We start from the raw sequence: 24,681 nt of genomic DNA, 5'->3' as shown, positions 1-24,681 counted from the left end.
TGGTCACTCTGAAAAGTACTGGACAGTACAGATACCTGTATGGTGAATGCAATTTGCATTATGCATACATGTGCACTGTATTGCATGTATTTTAGTTTTCAAGTTATTTCAGCTCAGAATGCACAGTGGTATACATGCATGGCCTGTCATTTCAATTTGTATATTGCTTTTTCCACGTGAGAAGAACCTAACTCTGGCTTTAACACTGAATCCTATGGGAACCTATGACTCACTTAAAGTTGTGGTTTTCAGAAATGTAACTACACCTTACTGAACCTGACTCAGGAGAGAAAGTTCGACCCTCAGTCAACTTCTACATTCTCCATTATTTTTAATCAACTCTGATAAAAATGTTTTTAGTTCTGAAGGATTCTTCTGTGCATTTTTAACTCATTCTATTTTTGATTTAGATTTTTGTGAAGTTTTTAAAGTTACGTTGGATAATCAAAAGTAAAATGATTTTGCTAATGCATTGTTAGCTGTAACTTTAGGCTACTCTTAAGAGCCCTATTTTACCATTTTGATTCTAAGTTCTGGGTGGATTTGAAAATGGGAATGTTTCAGGTCTGATCTTTAGACCTGTTCTCAGGTGCCCTGATACACATTCTAACTTAAAAATATGAGCAATTCTGAATTGCGTTGCAGAAGCCTGTGGGCGGGGCTTAGTCCACCCAAAATCCTGCAGCTCCAAATCAGCACCTCCGACTGCAAATGTGCAGGAAAAAGATAGAATGCGGCTCCCCTGCCACACTGCTCCCTGGCTGGATAATGCCTCCCCCTGGCCCCCACAGACATTGCCCCACCCCCTTATCCCCTCACTGTCTCCCACCACCCAGATTAATTGCGGGACTCTCCCCCCTTCCCCCTCACTGATCTTAGGCAGAGCGGTAGTAGACTCCACATTCCCCTTCACCGATCACAGGCAGAGTGGCAGTATGCCCCCTCTTTCCCCCTCACTCATCTCAGGCAGAATGGCAGTGGAACCACCTTCCCCCTCACTGATCTCAGGCAGACTGGCAGCGGATCCCCCTCCCGCCCACCTCCCTCCCCACACCCCGCCAGTCCAACACCGATTTCAAGCAGAGAGCCATTGGACGCTCGGCACTTACCTCCTCACTAAATGGAGCGCCCGAATCAGACTTTTGTGGAGCATGTCTGTTTCGTGCTGATCCTGGATGGGTGAACGCGGTGGTAAAGGGGGTAAGTTGGGCATGCAGCTTATTAAGCCAATTTATATGCATGCAAATGCATTTAAATGGCTGTTGCACCTGTTTTAGACGCAGTCCTGATCATGGCCATTTTCGGGTTTTGGTAAAGGGGGAACTGGCGCAGAGGGGGCATGGATTATGCTATTTGCCTCATGCCTGACTTTACCAATTTTCTATGTCCGAAAATGGGCGTAAGTTGATGGTAAAATCGAGCCCTGAGTGTCACTTTTCTATCACACAATTAAATATTCTGCATTTCTATTGGCAATCATGTTTATTTAAACAGAAGTTTCCAGAAAGCAACAGAACAGAATGATCAGAACTTCTTGGAAGTGTCTCTTGACCTACAGAAAATTGGACAACCATGAATAATCTGCTGTGAACAGAGACCTCTGGAGTTGGGATTTGTTGGGCATCTTGTAATGAGGAAGTTGTGGGAGCTGGGGGGGGTGTGTGTTGAGGGCGGTGGTGCTTAAGGAAGCAAAAATGAGTAAGGGAGGTCAAAACATTCTATGGTCCAGATGAGGACTTGTTGCTTAAAGTAAAGCAACATACACTATTGAAAGCATCCTGTGCTTCTGAACTTTCTGTGATTGACTTTCAACTGGTGGGAAGACAAGAATGGCTTTCCTGCTCGAGCTGGAGTTAAAATTGCATTCAGAATCTGTTGAAACATTGCTGACTGACTGGTGCATTGAAAGAAGCATCATGCCAAATTCCACTGAGTGAACTGTTGAGGAAAATCCAGAATGTGAGATCTGAATGAGACACCTACTAATAACTTTTACAATACAGCACAGAGGCAGACTCTCTAAATCATCATGTCTGTGATGGCTCTTTCCAACTGGAGATGAATCTGGTTAGTCCTTCTCCCCCTCTCTTCTCCCAAATCCCTGAAACTTTTTTTTACACTCATCGAAATCCCTTTCTATGGCTCCTTTACTGCTTCAAACAGGTAAATTATCCAGTGGGTTTTAACTGTGTATTTGTTAATTGGGTGGAGTTAAAATCATCCATTGGTCTTCTGATGAGAGGTTTAGCTCAGTGTTTCGGGAGTTTTCACGTTACAGTAAGCACTATATTCACGTGCAAGGCTGGAAATTCATGCTATAAATGGAGTGCTTGGTTGAATAAAAGCAAAATGTTGTGGATGCTGAAATCTGAAACAAAAGCAGAAAATGTTGGAAAATCTCAGTAAGTCTGACAGCATCTGTGGAATGAGAATAGAGCCAACGTTTTGAGTGTGTATGACCCTTCGATGAAGCAATGTATTGTCGTTGATTATTACGTCTACATTGCAACTTAGTCCGAAATTCTGCTGGTGTTACACCAGCTGAATCAGGATCACAGAATATAAAGCAAATCTTTTGAAGTTTCTTTAATGGTGTCTCAATGTTCTAGTTCCAATCAGAGGTCTCTTCCAACAGATTCTAGCAGATGCCACTTTTCTCAAGAAACCGGCTCTGGATTCACACAGGTAACTGACTACGTACTTAGGAATCACTGCACATCTCTTTGCACTGCAGTCTATCCAGAGTTTTAATTTTGTGCACAGAACAGCCATGATTTTACCGGTTCGCCCCACCTATGGATAGGCGCAGCGATTCTGGTAAAATCACGTGAGAGCCGAGAAAACAGATTCGTGCCCATTTTCTTGGCTCTCGAGATTTTACCAGAATCAGATTCCTGGCGCAGGCAGCCTATCATCCATTTCTGGTGAGAGGCTGAATAAATTATTTAAAGTCATGTCAAACCTCATTTACACTTGTTTAGCGAGACCAGCATGTGAATGTGTTCAGTTGCCTTTGTGGCCTTGCCGGGAGAGGTTCTCTCCAATGAGAAAAACAGCCACTCCCCATGAACTGGGAACTGACAACTAGTCGGTCGAATCAGAGGCCAAGGCAAAGGGGGGGTGGTGCCCCTTGGGCAGTCCCAGTCTATCATTGGAAGGACAGGGCCTATGGGGGATGGAGCCTGGGAGGGTGGTGCAGGGCCTAAAGGGGTGAGGCCTGGAGGATGCAGGGCCAGCCCAATCGGTGGAGTGGGGGGGCTGCTGCACACTCTGCCTGTGATCAGTGGGGGAGGGAAGGCAAACCATTGCCACTCTGCATCAGATTGGTATGGGGAGGGAGGCAGGGCCTGCTGCCATTCTGCAGACTATCGGTCTGGGTGTCGGGGGAGGGGTAGGGCAGCATGGACGATACTTCCGGGTGGTATGGAGCTTGTGATCGGCTGTGGGCCCCCGCAATTGCAGTGTGGAGGGGTCGCGTTGAGGCTGGCTACAACAGCAGAGGTCTGACAGCTCTATCTCTCTATCAGGCCACTGCTATTGGAATTGCGCATGTGCAGACATAGAAGTCTGCATATGTATGATAGCTCACTCTGCTGGCAACAGGCTGTCTGCTGGCAACAGGCTGCCTGGTGATTTAAGCTTTGCCCACCGCCTCTAGTAGCTAGAAACTGTCCAGCCCATTTTTCTGTGCATTATGTGCACAAAATTGGGAATAAAAACTCACCCAACAAACGGATCTGCAACTTTCCCATCTACATGCTAGCTGGACAGTTGGAATTTTTCTCGTAAAATTCCACCTACTGTCTCTACTAATGGTGATGTCACCAATAAATGGCAGCTCACTGACTTCAAATATACATTTGCGTTTATTAGGTTTCAGGTTAGCTATTTCAATAACATCACTGTTTTCTGAAGACTATTGTCATCCAAACAACCCTGCACAACAGCTACGTGTCAATGCATTTACTCAAATGAATGAGAAAAGTCCTGTTCACGGGCAAACCTGCTCCTCATGATCCAAAATAAATTATTGTATGATTTTATGTGCAAGAGTAACTAGAACATCAAGAATTAAAGTCAATAATATTCTTTTTGCTACTGTGGTTTCCTGGAAATATATGGAATTTACACTTCTGATCTCTAAGAGGTCAGACTTCTGATCTTCAAGAGCAAATATCACATTGACAGAGCAGGTGCATCACAGGGAGACTTATGAACTTTAAGAGGTATCAAATGTAGGCAAGAGTAGGAATAGCAGATGTGGCTGGACTAAATATTTTAATACGTGTTGTGTGACAATACTATGCCTTTAAGAAATGTATTTGGGAACTGTTATACTTCAGCTTTGAGTGTGGTGTTGATTTGTCTACAACTACAGCCACATGCTGAGCACGCAGGAGAATAATTGCTCCTCATTATTAAGGTGCTTGTTTTAATCTGAGATAATGCAGTTTTGTTTTATTTAGGGTTGTCTCCTGGGGGTTTCAGAGTAGGGTTTAATTGACAAGAAGTGTCATATGAGTGGACGGAGATAGGCTTACAAAGAGACAAGCAGGTGGTTGCTGTTTGAATTTGAATTTCTCTCTCTCTCTCTGGAAATTGAAGTCTGGGACATGCTACAAAGAGGTATCGCCTTCTAGGGGTCTGCAAAAGGCATGAGGTGCTTTCACCCTCTCTCTTCCTCTCGTGTTCTTGTGTGTGAAGGCAGGTCATTCTCTAGAGGCTGCTGTGTAGAAGTCAGAAGATAGTTGTCTCCGTGTTTCTATATCTCTGTCCAGAGGTGTTAAAAGGCTGGAGGATGAGCAACTTGCATAAGCCAGTGTGTTTTGCTAACTGATTCTGAGGATGAGTTTATGTCTGAGGGATATTGTTTAGATTGGAACTAATAGAGATAGTTGGCAGTTAAGAATTGCACCTTGTCACATTTAGGTATTTCAACTGGCAAAAGATATGCTAACTCCTTTTGGTTATAGTTAGGCTATAGTGTTAAATATCATTTATTTTAGTAAGTGCTTCCTAGTCGGTCAATAGAATTACACCCGGAGCAAAACACCTTATGTTCACACTAATGCCAAAATCAAAAATAGTTGGGGTCTAGGCTAATATCATAATGTATCTTGGAGTTTCTAACCCGGTCCCTAATAGTACATGTTCTGAAATCTAAGCCCTTCTCTGTAATTGAGGCCATGCCTCTGTGATGATATTGGAACAGCTTGCTACAAAACATCTTACAAGCTCATAGTACATACAGAAGAGCAGCACAACAGGAGCTGGCAGACAGCCTAGACTTTGAGTCTGATTATAACCTTCTCTTCCCTTTGAGGTCAACTAATACAGAGAGAAAATAAGAGTACCTTCACAATTAAACAAAACTGTCAATCAGATTAGATATCACAACCTCAATGCCGGGGGTGGTAGGAATCAGGCGCTGACACAGCTACATAGGAACAAGAGTAAAAGCATTCCACCTCTTGAAGCCGCTCTACCATTTAAGGAGTTCATAGTTCATCAGAATTTTAATTCCAGCCACCCACGTTGGCTCCATTAATCTTAAGATTTCTGATTAGCAAAAGATCTATCAAATCCAGATTTAAAATGATTAAATGAACTAGCATCTACTGCTTTTAGTGGAAAAGAGTTTTGTGCTTCTGCCGCTCTTCGAGTGGAGGAATGTTTCCTAACCTCATGGATTTAATGTTCCTAAGTCCTGAATTCTTCCACCAACTAAACTATCAATTCCTTTCAAAAGCCTAAAAATCTCTATCAACCCCACCACGAGACCTTCTATGTTTCAGGGAATACAACTGCATGTTTATGGTTTCTCTCCTCCTGATCTAACCCTTGCAACCCTGGAAACATTCTGATTATCTGCACCACAGTCCTTCCAAAGCTAACAAATCTCTTTTAACATTCACAGTTACATAGTGGACCAAAACTTTTGAGTTTCCCAGGGTTGGATAAGGGGGGGGTGGTGGGGACACCCCAATGATACACTGGGGAATCCTTCGTGAAATGTTACAGGTAAGGATTTGCATGGCAACTGACCAGAAATGTAAACTTCCTCTGGGTAACTGTCATGTGCTGGCACCCATTTGAAAATGTGATTCAAATCACCAACGTCCCATGGTTCAAGAGCAGGTAAGTGTGCGTTAAATTTTTCTAATTCCTGTGGGCCAACTCTTTCTGATGTTGGTCAGACATTATGGCCGCATATTTGAAATGTTATCTAACCAGGGCATTACATAATTGTAGTAAAACCTTCTTCTCTTTTACATTCTATCCCCTGAATTGTGAAGGTTAACATTAATTTAGACTTCCTGATTTTTTTTAATACCTGACCATGAGATTTTAGTGACCTATATGAACCCCAAAATCTCACTGAACCTTTACTTTTTCTCGTGTTCAACATTTGAATAATACTCATCTATCCTTATATAAATAAAAACAAAATGCCACGGATGCTGGAAATCTGAACAAAAATGGAAAATGTTGGAAAAACTCAGCAGGTCTAGCAGCATCTCTGGAGAGCAACAAGCCCGTTTCTTGGTGCTTTGGGGTGGCAGAATCACATGTCAGCCATTTCACAGGATTCGTGCACGAGTTCCTGACACATGCACGTCTCCCACAGCCAGAGAACAGCCGCAGTCGGGACCATGCTGGAATCTGGCGGGAAGAGAGGTAAGTGATTTAAATCTTTTTAAAATGCATTTTAAATGTAATCTAAATGTCATTATTGGGCCCAGCACGGAATCTGCAGGGTTGAGACAAGCTCCTTACACTTGGGGAACGAGCAGGAGACCGAAGTGAAAATGGGGGCCATTGGGGCCCCACAGGGGTCGGGTGGCGGGAGTGGTGCCCCCTGGGCATGGGCATCCTGGCAGTCCCAGGGGCACTTGGCACTGCCCACCACTGGAGTGATGATGGTCGGGCTGGCCTGGGAATGCTTGCGGGGACCGCAATCAGGCTGTGGTGTGGTGGTTGGAGGGGCAGCAGTGCAAGGGTCCTGGGCTGGCCAGCAAACAGGGAGACTGACATATCAGGGCCATTGTGCATGCACAGAGTTCCAGTGCTGTCAGCCTCTGGTGCGAATAGGTCCTGCCACCCAACCAATGCCCCCCAGCAATCAATGATATACACATAAGAACATAAGAACTAGGAGCAGGAGTAGGCCATTTGGCCCCTCAAACCTGCTCCGCCATTCAATAAGATCATGGCTGATCTTTTTGTGGATCAGCTCCACTTATCCGCCCGCTCACCATAACCCTTAATTCCTTTACTGTTCAAAAATTTATCTATCCTTGCATTAAAAACATTCAATGAGGTAGCCTCAACTGCTTCACTGGGCAGGGAATTCCACAGATTCACAGCCTTTTGTGTGAAGAAGTTCCTCCTCAACTCAGTCCTAAATCTGTTCCCCCTTATTTTGAGGCCATGCCCCCTGGTTCTGGTTTCACCTGCCAATGGAAACAACTTCCCTGCTTCTAACTTATCTATTCCCTTCATAATCTTATATGTTTCTATAAGATCTCCCCTCATTCTACTGAATTCCAATGACTTTGGACCCAGTCTACTCAATCTCCCCTCATAAGCCTACCCTCTCAACTCTGGGATTGTGACCTCTGCACTGCACAGAGTGGGGAGATTCAGGTCTGAAGTTGCACTGAAAAAACAGTCAGGATTTCCACCAGTTTTCTCACTAATTCAGCATTTTTGGGAGAATCAAAGTTAAATTGGACTTGAAACATTAGCTGTTTCTCTCTCCTTAGATGCTGCCTGACATGCTGAGGTTTTTCAGAATTTTCTGATTTTATTTCATCAATCCATTTTTGGTCCAGAAAGGAAGACCACACACTTTCCTGCATTGATAACCATCTGTCATAATGTTGCCCACTCACATAATCCATCGGTGCCTCTTTGTCATGTTATACTCCTGGCTATACCATTTACTGTCACCAATCCCTGTGCAATTGATAAACTTTGGTTTATGCCTCTTCCATCTTTAATGACTGAGATAACACAAAGTAGAGGTGAGACCCCATGAAGCACAGCACTGGTCTTTACAGATCACCACTAGTCAGTGGCTTCCACTTCAAGTTCATGCCCCTTCTCCTTACTTTAATGTTTTTAATTCCATAATCATTTGAGTTGTAATTTTACTTCCATTATTTTGAGAAATATCAGGGAGAAAAATTAAGAATTTATGGAATGCTAATCTAACAGCTGCTGTGAGGAAGGTTTTTTTTTTCATTCATTCATGGGACATGGATGTTGTTGGCTGGCCAGCATTTATTGCCGATCCCTAGTTATCCAGGGCAGTTGAGAGTCAACCACGTTGCTGTAGATCCGGGGTCACATGTAAAGTTTATTTATTTATTAGTCACAAGTAGGCTTACATTGACACTGCAATGAAGTTACTGTGAAAATCCCCTAGTTGCCACACTCCAGCGCCTGTTCGGGTACACTGAGGGAGAATTTAGCATGGCCAATCCACCTACGTGCATATCTTTGGAGTGTGGGAGAAAACTGGAGCATCCAGAGAAAACCCTCGCAGATATAGGGAGAATGCGCAGAATCCACACAGACAGTGACCCAAGCTGGGAATCAAACCTGGGTCCCTGGCACTGTGAGGCAGCAGTGCTAGCCACTGTACCACCATGCCACCCCAGGGCTGACCGGGTAAGGACAGCAGATTTCCTTCCCTAGTGTAGGTATTAGAATTCATAGTTAGGAGAAAGTGTCTGAGCATCTTGAGGAGTTTGAACTGATTATAAAGATAGATTTCTAACAGGTAAGTCATGTTTAATGAGCCTAACTGAAATTTGCTTTTGTTTTTTGGAAGTTGTTTATTTGAAATCTTATTAAATGTCTCCTGGAATCTATATAAGCTATATCCATAGACATTCCCTAGTCAACAACTTGATTTGCTTACTCAAAAATTTCAATTAGACTCATTAAGTATGACTTACCTGTCACAAACCTTTCTTTATAATCAGTTCAAACTCTTTAAGATGCTCAGACACTTTTTCCTGACTATGGATTCTAATACAGCAGATGTTAGATTAATAGTTTATGAATCCTTAATTTCTCCCTCTGATATTTCTTAAATAATTGAGTAAAATTATAAATGATCATGGATTTAAATAAGGTGATGATTCTGGTGAGAATATGCACACATAGCATGTCGCATAAGCGCTATGCCTGGTCTATTGGACAATCTCACAGAAAATAATGTGATAAAATTTGTATTTCACCTAGCTGGTTCACCTTCACACACATCTCTTCAACTATAACAAGGGACAGCAGATAAGGAAAGGAACTCAAAGGTATACTATTTAAATAGGAATGAGTCAAGGATGCGAGACAACTGATTGTGTGTTTCATTCCTTCACCAAAGAAACACAGATCAGTAAAGGACAATATTAAAATTATTGGAATGCTGGCAAGCTCTAAATTCCAAATGAAACATGCAAAATTCGAATTCCTATGATCTGAAACAGGATGGATGGGCCCATCATCTTAATATGTTCATATTCCAGTGAATTACGTGATGATATATTTCTAGAGTAGATGCAATGCTAGTAGGATCAATAAGAATTGGCATATCCTATAAGCAGTATTGATTGTGCATAGTCTAGAACTAGCTTCATTTAATTTCAACTGCCAGAAATCTAAAGATGCACAGAAGTTGCTAATCTGTTTGCCAGAAGGAAAAATTTGTTGCAAATATTTAATCATTTGGAAGACTGGCATGCTTCTGTTTAAGAGTTCTGTTTTGGTCACTGGGGTTCATTCAGATTTATAATTTATTTCCCTTTCTCTCCACATTTACTAATCATTGGCATAGATTTTCCTGTTCCACCTGCCATGGGAATCGGAGTAGGTGAGGGGCAGGCCATGGAAAGGTCTGTTGACCTCGGGTGGGATTTTCCGTGCTAGGAAAATCCTGCCCGTTTTGCTCATTTCTCTGGGTCTTCCAGGACCTCAGGCAAATTTAACTGTCAGGCTTTGGGACCCTGATGTCAAGATCAAATAGGGGTCCCAAACCCACACTTTCCCTGAAGTGAGATGGGATCCACAATTTTACGAGAGGTGACTCCAAACTGACTGTCTCCAGGCCTGCTGTCCTCATGGGCCCTTGATGCTGTCAAATCAATTGAAGACGACTGGCAACTCTGAAGCCATGGCAGCCCCTAAGGGCGAGGTGGACGGGTGCTACTGAGCCAACGGTGAGACCTTGGAGAGGTAAGCACGATTTAAAATGTTTGAATGGTAAGGGCTGAATCTGCTGATCAGCAAGTGCAAACCAAGATATTATTTATCCTTTCATGTAGAATCACTTTTTAATCTTTCCACTATTTCCTTATTTCTTTTACATTGATGTGTGTAGGCTAGTTGTAGCGTGGCCCTGTGAACAGAACTTGTCAGGTAGTGGAAGATGGAACATTGAGAGGAAAGAAGAACCTGAGAGTGAAGGTATCAAAGAACTGTGTAGACTGGGCGTAGAAAGGGCCACATTGGTTAATTTAGTCAAGTTGAAGCCTTGTTACAATTAACAAGTTCTGCAAAATGAATTAAACTGCAGAGGCGCCAGCAGCAAGGAAAAGATACAGATTTCCCCTCATTAAGGCTAATGCTACTTTCTTTCAGCTTTGGAGATTGAAAACAGTGTTAGAGGTAGCAAAGTGGAGTCAAGCAGGCTGTGATACTCCAAACATGGCCTTGGGATTCCTGCAGAGGCCCCAACCAGGAGATGACTGAAGAAGGAACTGTGAACCCAATGAAGTGTATTGGGAAGGACAGTGAGGTAATTACAGAGCAATTGAATGGGTTGAAAACAGAACTTAACTGAAATAGCACAAGTCCAGATCTAAAAACAATATAAACAGCAAAGGCACTGGGTGGAACTTTACTGGTACTCCCTGCCCATCGATGAGCGGAGCAGAGTGGTAAAATGTGTGAGAGCTGAGAAATCAGGATCACGCCTGATTTCTTGGCTTTTGTGAACTTACAGGAGCTGGATTTCCGACATGGTCAACCTCTTGCCGGAAATGGACGAAGAGCTGAGTAATTTATTCAAGTTTATTAAAATCTTTTTACATCTGTTTAGTGAGCCTGGTGCTCAATCGTCTGGGCTCGCATGCCTTTATGGCCGCACCGGGAGAGATGCATGACTCGCGACTGGCTGTGGGTCCCTGCAATTATGGTGGGGTGGCTGTATTGAACCTGCCTGCAGCAGCAGGGGCCTGACAACTTGCTGACTGTCAGACCTCTGCTGTTGGATTTGCACATGTGCAGCATCAGAGATCTACACATGAGCAATAGCTCCTTTTACAGTTGCTATTGTGCATGTGCAGACACAGAAGTCTGTACAAACACAATAGCTCCCTCCGCAGGTTGGTGAATTAAGCCCAGCCCACTGCCTGCAACAGCGAGAAACAGTCTAGCCCAAATTTTCAATGACTAAGTGTATTAGGTTGGGTGTAAAAAAAAAATCAGTAACTCTCCCATTTTCATGCTAGCTGAATCAATCTCATAAAATTCTGCCCATTGTTGCTGCAGTGATATAGTCAGGTAACACACGCAGGGCTCATCAACAGACTGACCACCAACGTGGACTCCAGCTCTCAAGGAGTAAAATTATCCTGTTTTATTGTACGTACAATTGCTTCATGGTTTAATAAAAACGTAGCACATTTAGTGGAACAATATCCAAGTTGTTGTGTGCCACTGATACTGATTAATGCCATCAAATGCCATTGATCAGCCATAATCCTAATGAATGGTGGGGCAAGTTCAAGGGACTGAATGGCCTGTATCTGCTTCTATTTTCTATGTATGTTTCTATGAATAACACATAGGGTAAAGGCTAGAACATTTAGAACAGATAGTGTATCATAGTGTGCTACGGGGGTGGGGGGGAGGGGTGCATGGCAACCATGGAAGCTGCCTTTGTATCTCCCTCTGTTGGTCATGAAGCTTATGTCTCCAATGGAATGCCTCCTCTACAATGCAGCCTCAGCAAGACTGCTTCCATGAAGATGGCACTCTCACCATGTCGCGGGGGGTGGGTGCCAGTCGTGGGGTCGGGCCTTCAAAAAATCATCTTTAATAGAACCTTTAATTATATAAATTGGCTGCCTGCTCCCTTTAGGCGAGTAACTGATTTGCAGCCTGTCCACTGGGAAATCTCCCTGGAGGTGGCACTGCAGCACTCCTTAATATATTCCTGAACTTGCCCCACAAGCAATTAGTTTTTAAATTGATCGGACAGCTTTTGAGATCACTACAAATGACATGTGATGTCTTTATATGTGATCCTGGCAAGTATGATACGTGCTTCTGGATATGCTATACCCAGCTACGAGAATTTCATATCGTTCCTTAGATTCTCAGTCAAACAAAGCCTGGTATTTTCTAAGAAGTTCTGACATTGGGACCACAAGCAGGTCCCAAGTCCGCTGGGGAGGATAACAGAGCCGCAGCAGCAATCTTCCAGGATACAATCTCATAGGCTGAGGTTGGGCCCACCAATTAATGAAGGAAGATGGGCTGGCTCTTCATGCTGCCCATTCAGAGGGCTGGCGTCTCTGCAGCCTTGGTAGAGCCAAGAGAGAGAGGCAGCCACTGCTGAGGCTGCAAGAAAATGCCAGGCAGCTATGCCTGGTAATCAAGGCATAAATCCAACATTTGAGAGCTGTTATGGAGGTTTTTTCTGCTGAAGGTTCCTCTTTGTGCTTTTGATGCTGTCCCCTGGATAGCTGCAGGAAATGTCTGGTGACTTTCCTGTGTGGTGGGGCTACTCCACCACTGGCTAAATGGCAGCAGTCCCTCAAAATGGCCCCTATGGGGCCCTTAGTCATTTAAATGAATGATTTAATTAATGAATTTACTTAATCCCACTCTGTGTGCAGCCACCATGCTTTGGGCCTACCATTGGTAAAATGACTTGGTGGCGAAACTGTGTCTTGACGTTGCTCGAGAATTTTATCAGCACCCCCAATTCCCACCCACAGGTACCAGCTAAACTCTGCACAGTGTCCACTTGTATTCAGAACTACTTTATTTTATAGTGGTGCTTGCACTCAACCTCCGGTGACTTTCCATTATAGCATGCACATAAAATGGATTTTTTGCCACACAGCTTTCACTTGATACTGATTTGCTCTGTTATTTTGCACTGTGCTTATGTTTATGACCAAGCTTGCCACATTTTCTGCATGTTTTCCTGGCTGTGGCAACACTTGGACCCATCCTGGAACTTTAATTCAAAATAAGGTAATGTAGATTCCACCAATTTCACCAAATGCTGTCCAGCTAATTGACTTGGCTAGTGGGATTCTCAGCATTGCTGCCTGTGCTAAGTATAAGACTGATACTCATAAAATATGTTCAAATAATTAGCTTACCAATTTAAAGGGAGAACTTGGGGCTGGTGGACCTAACGATCAGGGGCTTGCTACAGCAGTTGAACGGAGCTTTCTTTTGAGTTTGTTGAGCATAGCAAGAGGCCACACATTGAGTAAAATCTGGAAAGGTGGAAAATACAGAGGCCACTGCCAGAAACATGTCTCTCAAAGCTCCATCCAGCTCTACCTGATGCTGTTGCAAATCCTGTTCAGTAAAACTGGAGGTGGTCACCTCTTGACCTGCACACTCTGTGGTTGGTAAGTCGAAGCAGGGTCTTGCTGTTGTCAGGGAGGTTGATGTAAAAATGGCATTGGGATCCAAAATGAAATAGTTGCATCTCCCTTTCCATAGGAAGGGGCTCCACCCATGACAATTCAGGTTCACCCACAATTCAGAACTTGACATTTTAGAAGCAGTAAATTGGCACAACTCGTAGTTGCTTAATTTGACTTCCATTACCATCTTACTGTTGAGCGCTAACGGGGCAGGAATGATCAAGTTCAGGCAGTTCACACCAGAACACAAGCTCAAAGATTAATATTGTAATTACTTAATGAAAATGCAAACAATCTTAATAGCATCTACCAGAGAAGTCTCAGTGCTATATGTGGCATATCTAGGAAAGTCATTTTAATGACAAAATACAGAGGTCAACTCATACTTTTTTAGATGTCTGAATATCACTTTAATGTAGAATTTAATTAAATTTGAAATGACAGCATGAAAATGAGTACAGGAAGTATTTGGTATAATTAAAATCCCGTCCTCCCCCTTTCCCCTTGTGCCCAGCACACAGTTATTCCATGTGTGCTTTGACAATCTGCAGTACAGATTAAACATTCATACTTTCCTATCCCTTGGCAGAATTTCAGGGTCATAACTGTTGGAAGAATACCCTCAAAGTCAGAACTTTCATGTACAATATTTTCAGATTGGCTGTCAAACATCAAGCAGGTAAGGTTCTCATTATTTTAATAACCTTAATCTAAACAAAATGTGTTTTTGGTACTAATCGAGCTTTTTGTTTCAATTTACACAGTTTCACCTTTGCACATCAGCGTGCATGTCTGCACTACATAAGTAGCAAGTCCTCGGATTTTCATTTGTACAGTTGTGCAGAAATCAATTTCCAGAGCTGAGTCAATACCAAGCAAATCATGGCTGAATAAAGCTCAGTGACTTCAGAGATTTCACTGGAATAAAATTTCAACAACAAATAATTCACCATAAAGCAAGAACGGCAGCTCCTGTCCAGGATACATACATCAAGGTTAACACAGTAATTACTTAATGAAAATGCAAATATTCTGCCAATATTTTGAAATTCCAAATTCCAAATTCCAATTCCAATTCCAATATTCAAATATTCTCCAAAGATCATAATCTTCTTCGTTCTATGATTAAGTTCTCAACAATATGCAAAACAAATAATATTCTGAAAGTTGTACTTTCACAACACTTACATTAATATTTGATTTGCTTTATTATTGTCACACGTTTGAGTATACAGTAAAAAGTATTGTTTCTTGCGTGCTATATAGGCAAAACATACCGTTCATAGAGAAGGAAAGGAGAGGTTGCAGAATGTGGTGTTACAGTCAGAGCTAGAGAAAAATCAACTTAATATAAAGTAGGTCCATTCAAAAGTCTGATGGCAGCAGGGAAGAAGCTGTTCGAGTCGGTTAGTAAGTGTTCTCAGACTTCTGTATATTTTTCCCGACAGAAGAAGGTGAAAGAGAGAATGTGCATGCCCACTATTTGCAGAGGAGAACAATCTACCCAACGTGTAGGAAGAGAAGCATATAGCAAAAGAAAGCATAGTATTTTCCAGATCAGTTTCATGCTTGTTTTAATTGTAAAAAAAATGCTTGGCAGACATTGTGCCATACGACAAGAGGGATCCAGTGTTTCCATCTGTTACACCAATTGCCAAATACATGGCTCCGGATCTTCTGTAAAGTGACAATCATTGTTGGATTGCCACTCTGCTTGAACTGTTCAACACCCAAATGGTTTTCCAGATCTCTGGCCAGGCCTCTTGTACCCAGCTATTCCAGAAATTCAGCAAGGCGTTTGATAAGGTCCCCCATGCAAGACTTCTTGAGAAGGTGAGAGGGCATGGGATCCAAGGGGCTTTGGCCTTGTGGATCCAGAACTAGCTTGCCTGCAGAAGGCAGAGAGTGGTTGTGGATGGGTCTTCTTCTGCATGGAGGTCGGTCACCAGTGGAGTGCCCCAGGGATCTGTTCTAGGACCTTGCTGTTTGTCATTTTCATAAATGACCTAGATGAGGAAGTGGAGGGATGGGTTAGTAAGTTCGCCGATGACACGAAGGTCGGTGGTGTTGTGGATGGTCTGGAAGGATGTCAGAAGTTGCGGCAGGACATAAATAGGATGCAAGACTGGGCGGAGAAGTGGCAGATGGACTTCAACGCGGATAAATGTGTAGTCGTCCATTTTGGCAGGACCAATGGGATGAACGAGTATGCTATCAAGGGCAGGAGTCTTAGCAGTGTTGAAGAGCAGAAGGATCTTGGGGTCCGGGTCCACAGGACTCTTAAATCGGCCTTGCAGCTGGAGGATGTGGTCAAGAAGGCATACGGTGTACTGGCCTTCATTAATCAAGGGATTGAGTTTAGGAGTCGGGAGGTAATGCTGCAACTTTATAAGTCCCTTGTCAGACCCCACTTGGAGTACTGTGCGCAGTTCTGGTCGCCTCACTATAGGAAGGATGTGGAAGCTATTGAAAGGGTGCAGAGGAGATTTACAAGGATGTTGCCTGGATTGGGAGGCATGCGTTATGAAGATAGGTTGAGGGAGCTGGGACTCTTCTCCCTGGAGAGGCGTAGGTTGAGAGGCGACCTGATAGAGGTTTATAAAATGTTGACAGGAATAGATAGGGTGGATTCTCAGAGGCTATTTCCCCAGGTTGAAATGGTCGCTACGAGAGGACACAGATTTAAGGTGCAGGGAAGCAAGTACAGAGGTGATGTTAGGGGTAAGTTTTTCACTCAGAGGGTGGTGAGTGAATGGAATCGGCTGCCGTCAGTGGTGGTGGAGGCGAACTCGCTGGGGTCTTTTAAAAGACTTCTGGATGAGTATATGGGATTTAATGGGATTGGGGGTTATAGATAGGTCTATGGATTGGTAGGTATTGATGTGATCGGCGCAACTTGTGGGCCGAAGGGCCTGTTTGTGCTGTAGTGTTCTATGTTCTATGTTCTTTGTTCTATGTTCTACATGGTGTACAGTCCCAAGAAGATTTCCATCGCAGTTACTGTAGCGTCAGGGAGAAGACAAGTCATGCCACCTTTTTTTTTACGGCACTCGATGCTGTGAGGTAAGTTTAAGTGTGAGTGTGTTTTAGGGAGTGGATGAATATAAGTCAATAGGTAGGGAGACAGGGTGGAAGAGGTAAGTGGACAGGGTGGCTGGTGGTAGAGAAGACCGGTAGGTAGGGTGCAGCTAGATAGGTGTGTTGGGTCAGGAAATGTGGTCAGGTTGGGGATTAGTCAGGTCAAGTCATTGGGAGTAATTGTTGGATGAGGGGGCTGGTTAGATCTGGTCAAGGCAGATAGCCAGGTGGCTGGGGGTAATCAAGTCTGATTAGAGTTATAGTTGGATTGTGGTTTGTCATTAGGGTTGTTTGGGGGGTGGTCAGGACGGGTAGTCGTGTGGTTGAAAGTTAGAGTCGTGAGAAGGGTAGTTGTCCCGGGTGCTTGTTCAGGGGGGTCCGGGCCATAGTAAGATGGTAAGGGGTTGGAGGAATAATTGGGGGGGTGGGGGCAGTTGGGGTGTCAGTGGGGAGAGTCACAGGAGGTTGGTAGTCATTGTGAGTGATTGGTGGAGAGGGGGGGGGGTGGTCAGTTCTGTTGTTATCCAGGAGTTAGGGAAGTTTTTTTCGTCTAACATTTCCTGGCTAACTATCCAGATAAGCACCACAGAACTATCTGATGTCTCCCACATTAACTCAGAGTAGGAGAATTTTGACCCAGGGAGCAGGGAAGTTGCCTGATTAAGTTAAAACTTTCTGGACATTGGGATTTCTGTTGAGTTTGGCAGCTTCATATTGTGACCTTTCTCCTCCATCTCAAACCCCTTCTTGTTAAATATCCCATACATGTATTGTCTTGATGAAAGCCTCGGCTCTCTGCCCCTCTGATGAGCCTCCCACATCAGGTCATCTATCATTTGTTCTTAAAGTCACTACATTTTGTTGCAATCTCTCACAGCTACCATAACACATTCTCCCTCTCTTTAGTTCTGATGAAGAGCCAGAAGGACTCAAAACGTTTCTCTCCTGATTGATGTTGCCAGACCTGCTGAGCTTTTCCAGCATCCTCTGTTCCATTGTCAATGGACAAATGTTCTTGAGGGGTGCTGTGTGAGTTATTTCCCATTTCCTTTCTTTTTGCTTGCAGTCGCTGTGAAGACGCACAATAATAATTCCCAGGCTGAACCAAACTTCAAAGGATTGGAATTTTCTCAATCCCACTTATACTGAAATTCACACTGGATGTCCCAGCCGACCATGTTGATGACAACTTATCCTGAGCTCATTAGCACATGCTGGAAGTTAGAAACTAGCTTCAGTTGGAAACCAGCACACAGACAGCTAAAGCCTGAGGGTTACACAGAACATACGCCATTTTTCTCAAGACTAAAATTCATCTTACTGATGTTATGAAAACTAAATTTTAAAACCATCGAAACATCACCAATGTGCATTAAGAACACATTGAAGAAAACTAAATTGTAGAAACTTCTTGATTTTTATTGGAACAGATTCTGATGTCATAAAACATTGAAACACATAGAAAATACAATAGGGGAGGAAAACAAAACACAAATATCGCCCCCAAATACGGTGCTCTGCCATGCCAAAAATTTTGGGAATAAATGTATGCCTGTTCAGAATATAAAATTTGCATTTCCTGTCCAGTGTAATAGAGGCATCAGTAGGGCTGTCTATTAATTGCCAACTAAGGTCCTTAAGTGGTTAATTAAGGGCCTCATTCTGCCACCACTTAACTTAGTGTGAAATGTACAGCCTGGGAGGTTTGATCCACTGGGCTGTTGGACTGTGAAAGGGAAGTGTGCCTCCTTTGTAGACCCTCAGTGCCAATTGGACGATCTCAACCGCTTTCCCTCTCTAGTACAACGTGCCCTCCATCCATTTAGCCGGGTCCTGCCAAAGTGGACCTAGGGAGACACCAGACTTACCATGAAGTTTGGGTTTGAAGTCTGAACGCCTCCTTGATATCCTCAATGCAGTACCAGCATGCCCATTGCTCTTAATCGTGCTGCCTGTACTGATGAGCTGCTGATCTCCAAATGACCAGCAGTTTATTTGATGGAAGTTCCTCCGGAATTCTCGTCTCATATCAGTTGGAATTAGCCAACCACAAGGTTCATGGGGAGGAACCAACCAAGTGGAGGTGGCTCATCCCCAACATTTAGGTAAACTAGAGCAGGAGTAGGTAATTTGGCCCATCAATCCTACATCACCGTTCAAAAAGATCATGGCTGATCTGGTTGTGGTTTAATTCCACTCCACTTTGCTGCCCACCCCCTCACCTGCCACTCCCTAAACCTTGACCCCCCCCCTCCTCACCTAACAAAAATCTTTCTAACTCTTTCGAATAAATTGAAAGACCAATCCTCCGCTGCTTTCTGGGGGAGAGTTTTTCACACACCAAAGTCCTCTTGGGAGAAAATGTTTCTCTTCATCTTTGTCTTAAAAGGAAGGCCTCCTACATCCACATTAAGCTGTACCCTTGGCATGTACTCCAGCCCTGTTAGTCATGTGACAATTTTTATACCTGGTCCATGGAGTTGTGGGAGTATTTTGAGCATGTCTGTTTGTCAAGGGCTTCACAATTGTCAAAAATCTTGAATCCTCAACTTATCATAGGTGGGAATTTTTTTTTACATTTTTATATTTATTATTTTTGATACAGCAGACGCAGCATGGTTTCGTTAAGGGGAAGTCGTGTCTGACGAATTCATTGGAATTCTATGAGGATGTGTCTAGAGCGGTGGATAGAGGAGAACCGGTGGATGTGGTGTTTCTTGATTTTCAGAAGGCGTTTGATAAGGTGCCGCACAAGAGGTTGTTACAGAAGGCTAGGAGGCAGAGAGTGGGTGTCAATGGGTGCTATTCGGATTGGCGGTTGGTGACTAGTGGAGTGCCCCAGGGATCGGTGCTGGGGCCTCAGCTATTTACCATTTATATAGATGATCTGGAGGAGGGAACCGAGTGTATGGTGTCGAAATTTGCTGATGACACCAAGATTGGTGGAACGGCAAATTGTGCGGAGGGTGTGGAAAGTCTGCAGAGGGATCTAGATAGGCTGGGCGAATGGGCCAGGAACTGGCAAATGGAATTTAATGTTGGCAAGTGTGAGGTTGTCCACTTTGGTAGGAATAATGGTAGGAAGGATTACTACTTACATGGCGAAAAACTGCAGCATGCTACGGTGCAGAGGGACCTCGGGGTGCTTGTGCATGAGTCACAAAAACCCAGCCTGCAGGTGCAGCAGGTGGTCAGGAAGGCGAATGGGACGCTGGCCTTCATAGCGAGTGGGATTGAATATAAAAGTAGGGAGCTCTTGCTGCAACTGTACAGGGCACTGGTGAGGCCACAGCTGGAGTACTGTGTGCAGTTTTGGTCGCCGCACTTACGCAAGGATATTTTGGCCTTGGAGGGAGTGCAGAGGAGGTTTACTAGGCTGATACCAGAGTTGAGGGGGTTGAGCTATGAGGAGAGGCTGAATAAACTAGGCTTGTACTCGTTAGAGTTTAGAAGAATGAGGGGAGATCTCATTGAGACGTATAAGATGATGAATGGGATGGATAGGATAGAGGTGGAGAGGCTCTTCCTACTCAGAAAGGACAGTAGGACTAGAGGGCACAGCCTCAAGATAAGGGGGGAGCAGTTTAGAACAGAGTTGAGGAGGAACTTCTTCACTCAAAGGGTGGTGAATCTCTGGAATTCTCTGCCCGTTGAGGTGGTGGAGGCTGCCTCGCTAAATATTTTTAAGACGCGGGTTGATGGGTTTTTGATAAGAGAGGGGATTAAGGATTATGGGGAGAAGGCGGGAAAGTGGAACTGAGCCATGACAGATCAGCCATGATCTTATTGAATGGTGGGGCAGGCTCGAAGGGCTAGATGGCCTACTCCTGCTCCTATTTCTTATGTTCTTTTTTTTTATTTCCATGAGACATTAAAATGTATTTTCAAATTCATAAGAAAAATTAGTACCTCCTGCAAGTAGCTATTAAAACTCGTTTAACAATGGGTGGCACGGTAGCACAGTGGTTAGCATTGCTGCCTCACAGCTCCAGGGACCCAGGTTTGATTCCTGCCTTGGATCACTGTCTGTGTGGAGTTTACACATTCTCCCTGTGTCTGCGGGGGTTTCCGCTGGGTGCTCCTGTTTCCTCCTACAGTCCAAAGATGTGCGGGTTGGTGGACTGGCCAAGTAAATTGTCCCTTCGTGTCAGGGGAACTAGCTAGGGTAAATGCATGGGATAATGGAGATAGGGGCTGGGTGGGATTGTGTTCAGTGCCGACTTGATGAGCTGAATGATCTCCTCCTGCACTGCAGGATTCTCTGAGGAAATTTTAGCATAACCATCAATATTTGTAAATTTGCACTTCATAATAAGAACATAAGAAATAGGAGCAGGAGTAGGCCATCTAGCCCTTTGAGCCTGCCCCGCCATTCAATAAGATCATGGCTGATCTGAAGTGGATCAGTTCCACTTTCCCGCTTTCTCCCCATAACCCTTAATCCCCTTGCCTACCAAAAACCTATCTACCCATGTCTTAAACATATTTAGCAAGGCAGCCTCCACCACTTCAACGGGCAGAGAATTCCAGAGATTCACCACCCTTTGAGTGAAGAAGTTCCTCCTCAACTCTGTTCTAAACTGACCCCCCCTTATCTTGAAGCTGTGCCCTCTAGTCCTGCTGTCCTTTCTGAGCGGGAAGAACCTCTCCACCTCTATCCTATCCATCCCTTTTATCATCTTATACGTCTCAATAAGATCGCCCCTCATCCTTCTAAACTCTAACGAGTACAGACCCAGTCTACTCAGCCTCTCTTCATAGCTCAATCCCCTCAACTCCGGTATCAGCCTAGTGAACCTCCTCTGCACTCCCTCCAAGGCCAAAATATCCTTGCGCAAGTGTGGCGACCAAAACTGCACACAGTACTTGAGCTGCGGCCTCACCAGTGCCCTGTACAGCTGCAGCAAGACCTCCCTACTTTTATATTCAATCCCCCTTGTTATGAAGGCCAGCATCCCATTCGCCTTCCTGACCACCTGCTGCACCTGCAGGCTGGGTTTTTGCGACTCATGCACAAGGACCCCCAGGTCCCTCTGCACCGTAGTATGCTGCAGCTTTTCGCCCTGTAAGTAGTAGTCCTTCCTACCATTATTCCTACCAAAGTGGATAACCTCACATTTGCCAACATTGTATTCCATCTGCCAGGTCCTCGCCCACTCGCTCAGCCTATCTAGATCCCTCTGCAGACTTTCTACACCCTCCGCACAATTTGCTGTTCCACTTATCTTGGTGTCATCAGCAAATTTCGACACCTTACACTCGGCTCCCTCCTCCAGATCATCTATATAAATGGTAAATAGCTGAGGCCCCAGCACCGATCCCTGGGGCACTCCACTAGTCATTAACCGCCAATCCGAATAGCACCCATTGACACCCACTCTCTGCCTCCTATTTGACAGCCAATCCTCCATCCACGCTAACACCCTACCCCCAACTCCATGCACCCTAACCTTCTGAAGCAACCTTTTGTGCGGCACCTTGTCAAACGCCTTCTGAAAATCGAGAAACACCACATCCACCGGTTCCCCTCTATCCACCGCACTAGACACATCCTCATAGAATTCCAATAAATTCGTCAGACACGACTTCCCCTTAACGAATCTGTGCTGCGTCTGCTCTATCAAACAATTCTTCTCAAGATGCCTCGCTATTTCCTCTTTGATGACGGATTCAAGCATTTTTCCTACAACAGACGTTAAACTAACCGGCCTATATCAAGCTAATCATTAATTTAATCATTTATTTCATACTTAACTCTGTAATACAAACCACTACTTATGGTGATATTCCCAAATTAAATCATTGGGGTTGAAATTAGCCTTCAGTAGACTATAACAAACTGACATGCCATTTTACAACCAGCCCAATTTTAGTTTCTATTAAAGTCAATGGAAGAGAAAATCTGACTGGGTGTAAAACAGGCTGCCAATTCGTGATCACCCCTTTCATGCTTTTGCTGTAGTACAATTTCACTGCCATTTAGGTCATTATATCGTAAACCCAACTGTTTTTATAATCACTCAAGTGTCTTATTATAAAAATATAGCTTGCTTCAACATTAAGTGCATGGCTGAAATGTCACAAGCATGTCGATGCCCCTCAATGTAATTTGTTCCTTAAGAGGTATCTTTTTCTATGTGTGGTTTGCTTGTTGTCTTGCTTCTTTCTCAATCTAGTATTGTGATAAAAGTAGCAAACCAAATGACATGGGACTCTCAAAGCATTAACACCTACTCAAAGCAAAGCACTGCCTGATCTTTTTACTATTTACAAAGATTGTGCTCTACATTCAGGGTGGCAACCATTTTGTCGTTAAGCAGGATATTTCAGTCTAACTGTAATAGCATTCGTGCAAACGATCGTAGACAGGGGCGGGAAGGTGAATTGTTCAGAAGTTTTAAAATGGAGGCCCCCGCAGCCACAGTGATAAAAATGCTGGGGGGAGGGGGCAGCCTTAATGAGAATTGCAGGGCCTGTGCCTCTTCAAGGGAAGGAAGTTCTGGCCTTGAGAGTAGTATGAGCAGCTGAGGAACTCAGTGGTGGCTGCTACTAGGACAAAAAGCAATCCCAAGGAGAAGATGGCATGGTGTTCAGACTTAGGGGTAAGATGGGGCTCTTGATCAGGAAGAGTTTGGGCCCCCAGGGAGGTAGAGGTGCAGGGAGGATGGATTCATCCGAAATTCATTCAGCCTTTCCCAACTGCACGTATTATTGCACTGGGAACAGAAACAGGCCCTTAAATTGGCCAGTTAAACACCTCAATAGGCCTAAGGGCAGGCAGACTGGCTGATGACATATCTGCCTACTGTATTTTAGGACACAGCACGGGGGTGGGAGGAGAAAGATGGTGTACTTGATAGTTGTCTTATTTTACATGCCCTCCCAACTGCACATACGCCAGTTGAGCTCTGTAAACTCAACCAGTTCATTTACTTCAATGCTATTTTGAATACCAGTATAAAATTCACAAGGACGTGATCAAAGAATGTGACAATCGGAAATATTAATGTGAGCTTTGGGAAACTCTTCAATTAAAAGGATGAAGAGGAGCCACAGAAGAGCTGAATCTCAGCCCCATCATTTTCATACATAGCTTCAGGGTCTGATGAAACGTCATCCTGACTCAAAATGTTGGCTCTATTCTCTCTCCTCAGATGTTGTCAGACAAATAACAAAGAAAGATACAGCACAAGAACAGCCCTTTGGCCCTCCAAGCCTATGCTGATCATGATGCACTAACTAAATTAAAAAATACCTTCTGCCCTTACTCGATCCGTGTCCCTCTACTCCCTCCCCATGTACCCACCCAGATGCCTCTTAAATGTTGCTAATGTGCCTGCTTCCACCACTTCCCCTGGCAGCACGTTCCAGGCACCCACCACTCTCTGTGTGAAAAACTTCCCCTGCACATCTCCCTTAAAACTTTCCCTCCCTCACTCTGCACCTGTGCCCCCTTGTAACTGATGCTTCCACTCTGTCAATGCCTCTGATAATTTTGTAGACCTTTATCAGGTCTCTCCTCAGCCTCTGTCTTTCTAGGAAAAACAATGTCTTTCCAGTGAAAACGAAGACCTGCTGAGATTTTCCAGTATTTTCCAGTGTTTTTGTTTCAGATTCCTGCATCCATAGTAACTTGCTTCTATCTTCAGGGTACTAAGCGTGGAACAGGAGGAATTCACTTGCTGGTTCTCTTTAGTAGGGTGGTCATATCAATCTCTTCTACCAAATTTTGATTTGATTTGATTTATTGTTGTCACATGTATTAGCATACAGTGAAAAGTATTGTTCCTTGTGTGCTAGACAGACAAAACATACCATTCATACAGAAGGAAACAAGAGAGTGCAGAATGTAGTGTTACAGTCATAGCTAGGGTGTAGAGAAAAATCAACATAATGCAAGGTAAGTCCATTAAAAGTTTGA

At 44.0% G+C, this 24,681-nt stretch overlaps 1 protein-coding gene across 4 annotated transcripts in view; it reads right to left on the bottom strand.

The window, feature by feature from the left end:
* Positions 1-24,681, bottom strand: part of ralylb (RALY RNA binding protein like b) — an 876,105-nt gene that overhangs the window by 144,454 nt on the left and 706,970 nt on the right. The window lies entirely within an intron of this gene.

This window comes from Carcharhinus amblyrhynchos, chromosome 8, assembly GCF_965287045.1.
Source record: "Carcharhinus amblyrhynchos chromosome 8, sCarAmb.v2.hapA, whole genome shotgun sequence".
NCBI lineage: Eukaryota > Metazoa > Chordata > Chondrichthyes > Carcharhiniformes > Carcharhinidae > Carcharhinus > Carcharhinus amblyrhynchos.
This window is presented reverse-complemented; position numbering and strand designations above follow the sequence as displayed.